The 10,774-nt window shown below is 44.7% G+C and overlaps 1 protein-coding gene across 1 annotated transcript in view; it reads left to right on the top strand.

The window, feature by feature from the left end:
* Nucleotides 1–10,774, top strand: part of CSNK1D (casein kinase 1 delta) — a 946,953-nt gene that overhangs the window by 118,075 nt on the left and 818,104 nt on the right. The gene's annotated exons all lie outside the window — the stretch shown is intronic.

The following is a 10,774-nucleotide window of genomic DNA, read 5'->3' as shown; positions in this document are numbered from 1 at the left end:
TACTGACTTGCATATCAAACCGACGCCATCTTCTTCTTCAAGGCCTAAGACTCTATCCATGCCTAGAAAACCAATGTCCAAACAGCATGGTCAGGACAATATGCCTAAAAAAACAAAAAAGAATGGCTGACGACCTTATTACTCTAATTAGGGAAAGCCACCCTTCTCTCTCTGAGATCTAGAACTGATTTTCCTTCTGATTCTTCTGATCAGGATTCTAAAATTTGTTTCTACTGATGACCAGGATTTGCCTTGCCTATGAGGATTCTGATGCAGAGGACTCCATTCCGTCTGCTTCCCCTCCAGAAGATTTCTCTTTTGGTGAAACGTTGCACACTTTTAGGGAGCATTTCTGCTGGGAAAGCCAGGATTACTCTGACTACAAAAAGAGGCTTAGGGAATTTTTACTCCTGCCTCAACACAGGCCTTTAGCTATCCCTCCTGTACTGGACATTGTAGATGATGCCTTCTTGGAATCTAGCCTGGCCCCAGACACCTTCCCTCCGGCTCCCAGGAAACCTAACTGGTATTAAGAGTTCCCGATTCTCACAAGTTCCTCTTTAAGAATCCTACTGCAGACCCAGAGGCCATTTCACAGGGACCCAAAGGCATTAAGGCTACTACTGGCAAAATCCTACCTTCTCTGATAGAGATTCCAGGGTCCTGGACAGATGGGGTAAGAAGGTATACACTTATGCTACTTTGGCTATTAGGGCCTTAAACTGCCAATTTCATATGTTAAAGTACCAGCAGCATATTACTAGATTACTTAAATAGAAATTGATGTTGATTCCTGACTGTGCTGAAAATTACCGGATTTAATGCATTCTGCTGAACAAATTTGTAAACATACTTTGCAATGTGATTTTGACTCCTTAGAGGCATCTTGTAGGGCTGCTGTTACTGGGTCTGTTCTTAGAAGGCATGCTTGGCTTAAGGAGCAAACTTTGCCAGATCATGTTAAAGCCAAATTACTGGATGCTCCCTTAAACCAAGACCGCCTGTTTGGCAACAGAGCAGAAGACGTTCTTAAAAAGATGGAAGAAAAAGCTAAATCTATGCAAACTGTTAAAGATTTCCTGCAAGTACAGCCTCCCAGATTTAGTAGGCATTGACCTTCTAAGAATTGGTCCTTTCCTGTCTCTTCCAGGCCTTCTCAGTCCAAATCCAGGAACAGCAGACCACCTAGGCCACAGTCTCAAGGTACTCACAGGCCTAAGCAGTGGGGGGCTCCCACTTCCAAAGCTGGAAGTAGTAAGACACCCCCTTATGGTAAACTGTCACAATGACTTAACCTTAAACCTTCCAAGCCCTGCTCAACTGACTGCACCTTTAGGGGGAAAGCTCGCCCTGCATGCAAAAAACTGGGCATTCATTACCAAAGACAAATGGGTTTTAAATATAGTTTTCCAAGGATACAGATTCCACTTCCACTCCTTACCAACCCCAAAAGGTTGGCCAGACCTACCCCCAAATCAGTGGGCAGTGGCTCAACAGCAGGATGTTCTTCATTCCACATTGCTGCAGTCCTAACTATTGGGTAGTGCGCTGTCCAGTCGGCCCGAATACCAAAGTATATGGCTGACGTCGGTCACGGCGCATTAGACTGACGTCAGTACGTCAGGGTACTAATGCGCATGACCGACGTCATATCCTCAGTCTTTTTTGCCGCATGGTCCGATGCAGAAGCAGTTTTTGCGAGTGCAAGTTGGCGTTCTGAAAGTTTCTGAAGTCAGAGTTTCAGACCGAATCAAAGTTGGCTAAGTACCCGTTGGGAATATTTTGGTTTTCTTGCCTCAGTATTTAACCGGATGTCAGAAAAAGTGAATAACTGTATTTCTTGTGGGAAACCGATACCTCATAGGGATTACCATACTTTGTGTATACCTTGTTTAGGGCCTGAGCACGACGTTGTTGGATGCGCTCTTGTGCTAGGTTTAACAAACGCACTATTAAGAGCGGTTAGACTGTGCCAGGTTAGTGTTTGGGAAGCGTTGTAATTATAAAATGCCGTCGGATGCTCGGCGCCCGCTTCAGCCAAAAAGCGCAAGGACAAAGCGGGGAAGCCTAGAGTGGAAGAACCGACAGTCCCGGACGTCGGTTCTTTAGAAGGCTCAGTGGAGCCGGAGGTTCTGCCAGGAGTTTCTTTGGAGTCTCAGGGAGAAACTTTACTGTTGCAGGATGTAACTCAGGAAGTAGGCCAGCCTGAAGGGGCTTCTCAGGTGGCTGTTCTTCCCTCTCTTCCTAAGGTGGTTAGGGCCTCCTTCTGTTTCTAAGGCTTCTTTAAGAGGCAGGCCTGCTTTAGCTTCAGTGAGGGTTTCTCCGAGTGTTTCAGGGTCTTTGCCTAAGAAGCATATGCTAAAAATGGCAGAGGATTTGATTACAATGATTAGAGGTTCTATGCCCCCTCCTGATAAGAGGCCTAGGGTGGAACCTGAGTTTGAGAGTTTTGAGCAATGTTCGAGGCTTCTGAGTCTTCTGAAGACTTGCAGGAGTATCCTCCTTATTCTGATTCTGATGTGGATGATTCTACTCCTTCAGCTTAGCCTCCTGAGGATTTTTCATTTTCAGAGACTCTGCATTCCATGAGGGAGCATTTTAAATGGGAAGGTCAAGATTTCTCTGATTCCAGGAAGAGGCTTAGAGAATTCTTGTTTTTACCCCAGCATAGGCCTTTAGCTATACCTCCTGTTCTGAATGTGGTAGAAGATGTTTTGCAGAGGCTTCCCTGAATCCTGACTCTTTGCCTCCTGCCCCAGTTAAACCGGATAGGTACTATAGGGTGCCTGAAGCCCATAAGTATCTTTTTAAGAGTCCTAGGGCAGACCCAGAAACTGTTTCTCAGGGGCCTAAAGGTGTGAAGGCTTCTGTGGTTAAAAATCCTGTTCCTCCTGATAAAGAGGCAAGGGCTTTGGATAGATGGGGAAAGAAGGTGTATACTTCTTCCACTTTAGCCATGAGGGCGTTGAATTGTCAGTTTCATATGTTAAAATATCAGAATTATCTCCTTTCACAATTGAAGTCTAAGGTGGATGCTCTGGCTGAAGGTATTGAGTGTAAAGAATTGCAGGATTTAGTTCATGTTTCTGAACAGGTGGGTAAGCATTCCTTGCAGTGTGGTTTTGATGCTGTGCAGGCCTCCTCGAGGGTGGCTGCCACTGGTTCTGTTCTTCGGCCTGGTTGAGGGATCAGATCTTAGCTGAGCATGTTAAGACAAGGATTTTGGATGCTCCTTTACAGTCTGATGTGTTGTTTGGTTGCCTGTGGAAGCAGTTTTAAAGAAAATGGAGGACAAGGCTAAGTCTATGCAAACTGTTAAGGATTTTTGCAGGTGCAGCCTCCAAGTTTAGTAGAAATTGGCCTACTAAGGGGTGGACTTATCCTGCTTATGATTCCCAGTCTAGGGGTAGGTCTAGACGTGGTAGAAGCAGAGCTCAAGGTTCTTTTAGGCCTAGGACAGGAGTTCACCTGCTCAGACTTCTGGTGAGGGCAGGGTCAGTCCTTTCGTAAGCAGACCCAATGACCTGCCTTTTCAGCTGCCTGTGCATTCTCGCCTGGCAGCACCTTTGGGAGGAAGGCTGTCTCTTTTCAAAGAAAATTGGGATTTAATTACCCAAGACAGATGGGTTCTGGATATCATTCACCACGGTTACAGGTTTTATTTCCATACCTTGCCTCCTTTCAAAGGCATGCCGGACATTCCTTCTCTACAAAGAACAGAGGCTCACAAGCAAATTTCTCTGTTGCTCCAAATAGGGGCTATTCAGTCAGTTCCTGTGCCAGAAAAGGGCCTAGGATTTCATTCTCGTCTGTTCCTAGTACCAAAGAAGGGGAACACGTGGAGACCAATTTTGGATTTATCTATCCTCAACACTTATCTGGACATTCCTAAGTTCAAAATGTTGACGTTACAACAACTTTTACCTCTGCTGGGCAAAGATCACTGGATGGTAACTTTAGATCTCAAGGAAGCTTACCTTCATGTGCCAATAAGACTAAGTTGCAGGAAGTATCTGCGTCGAGCTGGAAATTCTCATTATCAGTTCTCTGCATTGCCCTTTGGCTTATCTACTGCCCAGAGTATTCACAAAGGTTCTGGCTCCAGTGATAGCTTACTTCAGGCTAAAAGGAATTCAAATCTATCCTTACTTGGACGACTGCCTGATTCTGGCTCAAGAAAAGGAAGATCTTCTACAGCATTTGGAATATGTCATAGCAGTGCTAAGATGCCTAGGGTATTCTGTGAACGAAATAAAGTCCAGTCTAGTACCCTCTCAAGACATGTGCTTTCTGGGTGTGAGACTGAATACAGCAGCCCAGATGGCCTTTTAACCCGGACAAACAAAAGAATCTTTCCAGTTACTTCCATCAACTATCTCTTCAGTCCGGGCTGACTGCAAGGACAGTCCTTCAAGCCTTAGGGTTCATGGCATCTTGTATTCTGCTGCTTCCCAATGCCAAACTGCATATGAGGAAGCTACAATGGTATCTCAAAATCTGTGGACACAGCACTGCCAGGATTTGGACACTGTCATTCAAATAATACCTTGCATTCAAAAGGAATTTTTGTGGTGGGCTCAGGAATGTCACCTAAACAAGGGACTCTCTGTGACCCGGCCAGAGGCAAGTCAGATTCTAACGACAGATGCCTCAGATATTGCTTGGGGAGCTCATCTAAATGGAAAGTGGATACAAGACAAGTGGCCTGCCAGACTACAGCATCTACATATCAACATGAAAGAGATGTTAGCAGTCCAGTTTGCATTAATGGCTTTCAAGGAGTTACTTCTTCCAGGGCAGGTGTTGATTCTAACAGACAACACAACTGTCATGTGGTACATCAACAAACAAGGGGAACACATTCTTACCCATTGTGCAGACAAGCAATGATTTTATGGAGACTGCGCTCAGTTTGCAACTAACTCTTCAGGCAAGGTTTCTGCCGGAGCACAGAACTCCTTAGCAGATGTGTTAAGCAGACAAATCATGGATCCCCACGAGTGAAACTGGATCTTCATGTATTTCAAAATTGACAGTGTCATGGGGAACTCCAGACATAGATCTGTTCGCTTCTCCACTAAACCACCAGCTGCCAAAGTTTTGCACAAGGAATTTCATCACACAGCTTGGAAAGTGGATGCTCTTTCTTTCAGTTGGAAAAATCTTCATGTGTATGCCTTTCCACCTCTGCCTCTTCTCCCAAAGGTGCTTCTAAAGCTCAGACAGGACAAGCCAAGGATGATTTTAATAGCTCCAGATTGGCCTCGCAGCACTGGTACCCATTACTGAGGAGTCTGGTAAGGAAGCCTCCATGGCCTTTACCCTTGATTCCACACCTGTTGTCTCAGAAGGACGGTCGCCTGCTCAATGTCAAGCTTCACTCTCTTCATCTAACAGCCTGGCATATTCTGTTTTGAAAGACAGCAGGTCTCAGCTTCCTCAACAAGTTTTAAATGTGATTATGGAAGCCAGAAGACCTAGTACAAGGAAAGTGTACGCAGAAAATGGAAGAGATTTTTATTTTGGACTGCAGCAAAGAATTTGGAGATTTCTGAGCCTAATTTGAGTGTGGCTCTTCAATATCTTACTGAGTTATTGGACAAAGGTTTGTCTTTCTCTTCTATTAAGATTCATGCTGCAGCAATTTCAGCTCACTATGATTGTGACCCACCATTGTTTTCACATCCTTTGTTCAAGCAATTTCTTAGAGGGCAAAGAATATAAGACCCCACGAGAGCTCCTACTCCTGCTTGGGACCTCAATTTTGTGTTGGAGAAACTTACTCTACAACCTTTTGAGCCTCGGCTACTGCTGAACTGAAATACTTGTCATGGAAGACTGCTTTTTGTTGGCCATTACTTCTGCTAGAAGGGTTTCTGAGTTGCAGGCCCTTATGGCGGTGGAGCCTTTTTTGATTTTTCATAAGGATAGGGTATCATTACGTACTAATCCTTCCTTTATGCCTAAGGTGGTTTCTAGTGTGGCTTTAAACCAAACTATTCATTTGCCTACTTTTTATGCAGATCCCCAAAATAAAGGGGAAAAGATTTTGCACACTTTAGATGTACACAGGCAATTGCGTTATTATTTAAGCAGGACTAAGGATTTTAGGCAGTCTCAGCAGTTGTTTGTTTCTTTTGCTTTGAGTTCCCAGGGCAAGCCTGTGTCAAAACAAACTATTTCTAGGTGGATTGGGTTGCATTGCATTTTGTTATTCCCATCATGGCAAGGAGATTCCAGCTGGGATTAGGCCTCATTCCACTAGGGCTACTGCCACTTCAACAGCATTTCTAAGGCGGGTGGCAACTAAGGATATTTTGGAGGCAGCTACTTGGAGTTCAGTGCATACTTTCTCTAAGCATTACCACCTTCCTCTCTACTCTAAGTCTAGGGCTGGTTTTGCCACAGCTATTTTGCAAGGCATGTTATCAGCTCCTGCTTCCTTATGATTTGCCAGCCTCCCTTACCTCTGCTTTGGGATTCTACCCAATAGTTAGGACTGCAGCAGTGTGGAATGAAGAACATAGTACAGTTTTGTACCTACCATAAATGTAGATGTTCGAGGATCCACATTGCTGCAGTCAATTTACCTCCCTCCTGCCCCTCTGTGTTTAGGGGTGGTTCTGTAGGTGAGATTTTATTCTGGTACCTTTGTATATATTGTATATATTTTGGTGCAGGTATGTTTGGTGTTTTTGGTTTTGGCCTTGTCTTTTTAGGGTCTTCTGACATCTGGGGCAAGAAAAGACTGAGGATATGACGTCGGTCATGCTCATTAGTACCCTGACGTACTGACGTCAGTCTAATGCGCCGTGACCGACGTCGGCCATATACTTTGGTATTCGGGCCGACTGGACAGCGCACTACCCAATAGTTAGGACTGCAGCAATGTGGATCCTCGAACATCTACATTTATGGTAGGTACAAAACTGTACTTTCTCTCTCTAAGTATCGAGGCTATTTAACCTGTCGCAGCAGATGAATGGGGACAAGGTGTTTACTCCAGACTTTTCCTGGTACCCAGAAAAGGCCACTTCTGGCATCCTATCCTGGACCTATACACCTTCTTGGTAATTCAAAAATTCAGAATGCTAACTCTTCACCAGCTGCTTCCCATGCTGGGCAGAAATTCCTGGATGGCAGCATTGGATTTAAAGGAAACTTAACTGCACGTTCCAGTAAGGGAATTTTTCAGAAAGTACCTACGCTTCAGAGCAGGCTACATGCACTATCAGTTCTCTGCACTACTCTTTGACTTATCTACTGTGCCCAGGGTATTCGCACAATGCTTGGCTCCAGTCCTTGCATTTTGCAGGCAAAGAAATATTCAAATATACCCATACCTGGACGATAGTACATACTATTAAATCATCTGGCATTTGTAAAGAAACTGTTAACCTCATTGGGCTACACCATAAATGAAAGGAAATCTCACCTAGTACCCTGCCAGCAAATTGTATTCCTGGGAGCAAGCTTGAACACAACTTTTCAGATGGCTTATCTCATGCCAGAGAAACAGGTTTATCTGACAGCCTACTTCAAATTACTGGCCACAAAGACCCAGTTAACTGCAAGGAAAATACTGCAAGCTCTGGGGTTCATGGCCTCTTGCATCCTACTAATTCCATATGCAAGACTGCATATGAGGAAACTACAGTGGTATCTAAAAAGCCTATGGTGTCAACATTCTCAGGACCTGGAATCAGTGATTCCTATCATCCCTTGTATAAAGACAGAATTCCTTTGGTGGGCAGAGGCCTGCTACCTCAACAAGGGACTGCAATTCACTCTACCCCCTGCCGCCCAAACCCTAACAGACGCATTATACTATGTGTGGGGGCTCACTTGGCAGTGCAGTGCATTCAGGGCAAATGGAACCAGAGTCAAATGCACCTGCATATCAATCAAAAAGAAATGCTAACTGTACAGAATGCTCTGACAACCTTCCAGGACAATTATTGGTAAAAACAGACACCACTGTTTATGTGGTACATAAACAAGCAGGGGGAAACCCACTCTTATCCTCTCTGCAGACTAGCCTTCGCTCTGTGGGACACTGCCTTGAGCTACCAAGTGCATCTACAGGCTGTTCCTGCCAGGCAAGCAAAACACACTGGCAGACGACCTAAGCAGAAATATCATGGACCCACACGAGTGGAAACTGGAACCAAAGATATTCAACATTTTGAGAAACAAATGGGGGAGCCCAGAGATGGACCTGTTTGCCTCCCCTCAGAACTACCAATTTAAACAAATTCTGCACAAGGACTCCCCACAGACAAGCTTGGAAAGTGGATGCCCTGTCCTTCACCTGGGAAAACCTCTCAGTTTATGCCTTTCCCCTTCTGCCTGTCCTCTCAAAGTGCTACTAAAGATCAAACAGGACAAGCCAAGGACCATACTCATTGCACCAGACTGGCCACGCCAACACTGGTACCCCATCTTGTGCAGTGTGTTACTGCTGGGAACCATGGCACCTGCCTCAGACCCCTTCACTCCTGTCCCAGCAGGAGGGCCCGATTCTGCACCCCCAGCTTCAAACCCTGAACCTTGCAGCCTGGCTGATTTACCTGAGCTCTCCATTACCATCCCTCAGTAAGCAAGTGCTGGATGTCATTCTGGAGGTAAGGAGGCCTAGTACTAGAAAATCCTATGCTGAAAAGTGGAAAATATTCTGTTCCTGGAGCCAAACTCAAGGGATGGGCACAGCATTGCCCAGTTTACGGCATTTCTTCAATACTAAACAGAGATGTTTCACAAGGGCCTTTCCTTCTCTTCTATTAAAATTCATGCCTGTGCTATTTTAGCACATTTTAATACGGAGCCACCCCTCTTCTCTCACCCACTGCTGAAGCGATTCCTCAGAGGGGCAAAAAATTTAAGACCACCCAGGAGAGCCCCTACTCCAGCCTGGGACCTTAACTTTGTATTGGAAAAGCTCACTCTACCTCCCTTTGAGCCAGCTGCAACTGCAAAGTTGAAATTCCTTTCTTGGAAAACAGCCTTCCTTCTAGTCATCACTTCAGCAAGAAGAGTGTCTGAATTACAGGCCCTCATGGCAGCGGAGCCCTTCATCTTCCATGCTGACAGGGTGTCCCTCAGGACCAATCCTTCCTTTATGGCCAAGGTGGTATCCAGTGTGGCCCTTAATCAGTTCATTCATTTGCCAACCTTCTTTTCTAATCCACAGAGCAAAGGAGAACGAATACTGCACTCTTTGGATGTGCAGAGACAACATAGATCTTACTTGGACAGGATTAAGCCTCTCAGAATAACTGAACAGCTGCTAGTTGCCTTTGCTGCAGCGGCAGAGGGGAAGACCATTTCAAAGCCAACCATTTCTAAATGGATAGGCCATTGCATTCATTTCTGCTATAAGCACCATGGAAAACCTACCCTACAAGGAGATAAGATCACATTCCACCAGGGCTGCATCTACTTCAACAGCTTTTCTCAGAGGTGTTCCTACCAGGGACATCCTAGAAGCTGCTACCTGGAGTTCTGTTCATACCTTCACCAAGCATTACCACTTGCCCATTTTGTCTAAATCCAGAGCTGGTTTTGCCACTGCAGTCTTGCAGGGCCTAATAGCTGGTCCTAATGCTCCCTAATTGCTTCCTCCCTTCATTAGCTTTGGGAATCTACCCAAATGGAATGAATGCAGCAGTGAAACACGAAGAACAAAGTACAGTTGTGTACACTTACCGTAAATGTAGATGTTCAAGTATATTCACTGTTGCAGTCCTGGTTACCCCCCACCAGCCCCCTGACTTCTATTTGCTATACCTCTCTTCTTGTTTACTGTATTTAAGCTTTCTGGTGTATTTGCTTATAATTGGAGGTGTAACCTTGTATACAATTGCTTCCCATTGTGGGGGCACCTGACGTCTGGGGCAAGAAAAACTGATGTAATGGCGTCGGCTGCATGCTTTATACCCCTGGCTACCTGACGTCATGGAAGAATAGACGGCAACCACCGCAGGGCGCGATACTTTTATAATCGGGCCGGCTGAGGGCTACCTGCAAACAGATAACCCAAATGTAATGACTGCAACAGTGAATACACTCAAACATCTACATTTATGGTACGTGTACACAACTGTACTTTCTGGATGTACAGCTACAGAACTCCATTTTTTTTCATTTTTGTTCCCAATGAGAACATTTATAAGTGAGAGGAGCATAGTGCAAGATTAATCTGTAGTCTGTTGGCTGAACTTTTGAGTCATCGTTGACATTATTTTGTGTGCAGGTTGCCTGCTTTATCAGTTTGTCAACCGTTTAGTTGCAAGTTACTTATCTTCTGGGACAGAGAGAACAGCTTTTATATGGTACTGTAAATTTTTTATCTGTGTTTTAGATAATGGACTAGTTACCGGAGACATATTTTTGGGGGTTTGTCGGGTGATCCAGTTTTCAGAAAGTCTAAATTGATATGGTTGAGACCATATGATCTACTTTCTAAAAACTCTAACATCAAAAAAAAAAAAAACCACAAAAATCTACCTTTTTTATTTTATGTTTTTGTAGGGGGGCAAGCCCCTCTGCTGTCCCACCCCCCCCTCGCAAATTGTATATGCTAACTGCAAGATCACTACAGTGAGGAAAAGAGTAAATTTCCTGTTCCTCACTGTACCGCGATCTCCATTCAAAAGCTCGATCATGTGGTCTCGACCATATGAATTTATCAATTAATAGGGACCCATTTTTGGACATGGTAAAAGCTTTAGATGGTTACCTCATTTAACATTATACTTAGATTATTAGGTGGAGT

This window comes from Protopterus annectens, chromosome 4.part0 (genome assembly GCF_019279795.1).
Source record: "Protopterus annectens isolate FY-2018-M chromosome 4.part0, PAN1.0, whole genome shotgun sequence".
NCBI classification, from domain to species: domain Eukaryota; kingdom Metazoa; phylum Chordata; order Ceratodontiformes; family Protopteridae; genus Protopterus; species Protopterus annectens.
The sequence above is the reverse complement of the archived record's forward strand: the minus strand, read 5'-3'. Positions and strand labels throughout refer to the sequence as shown.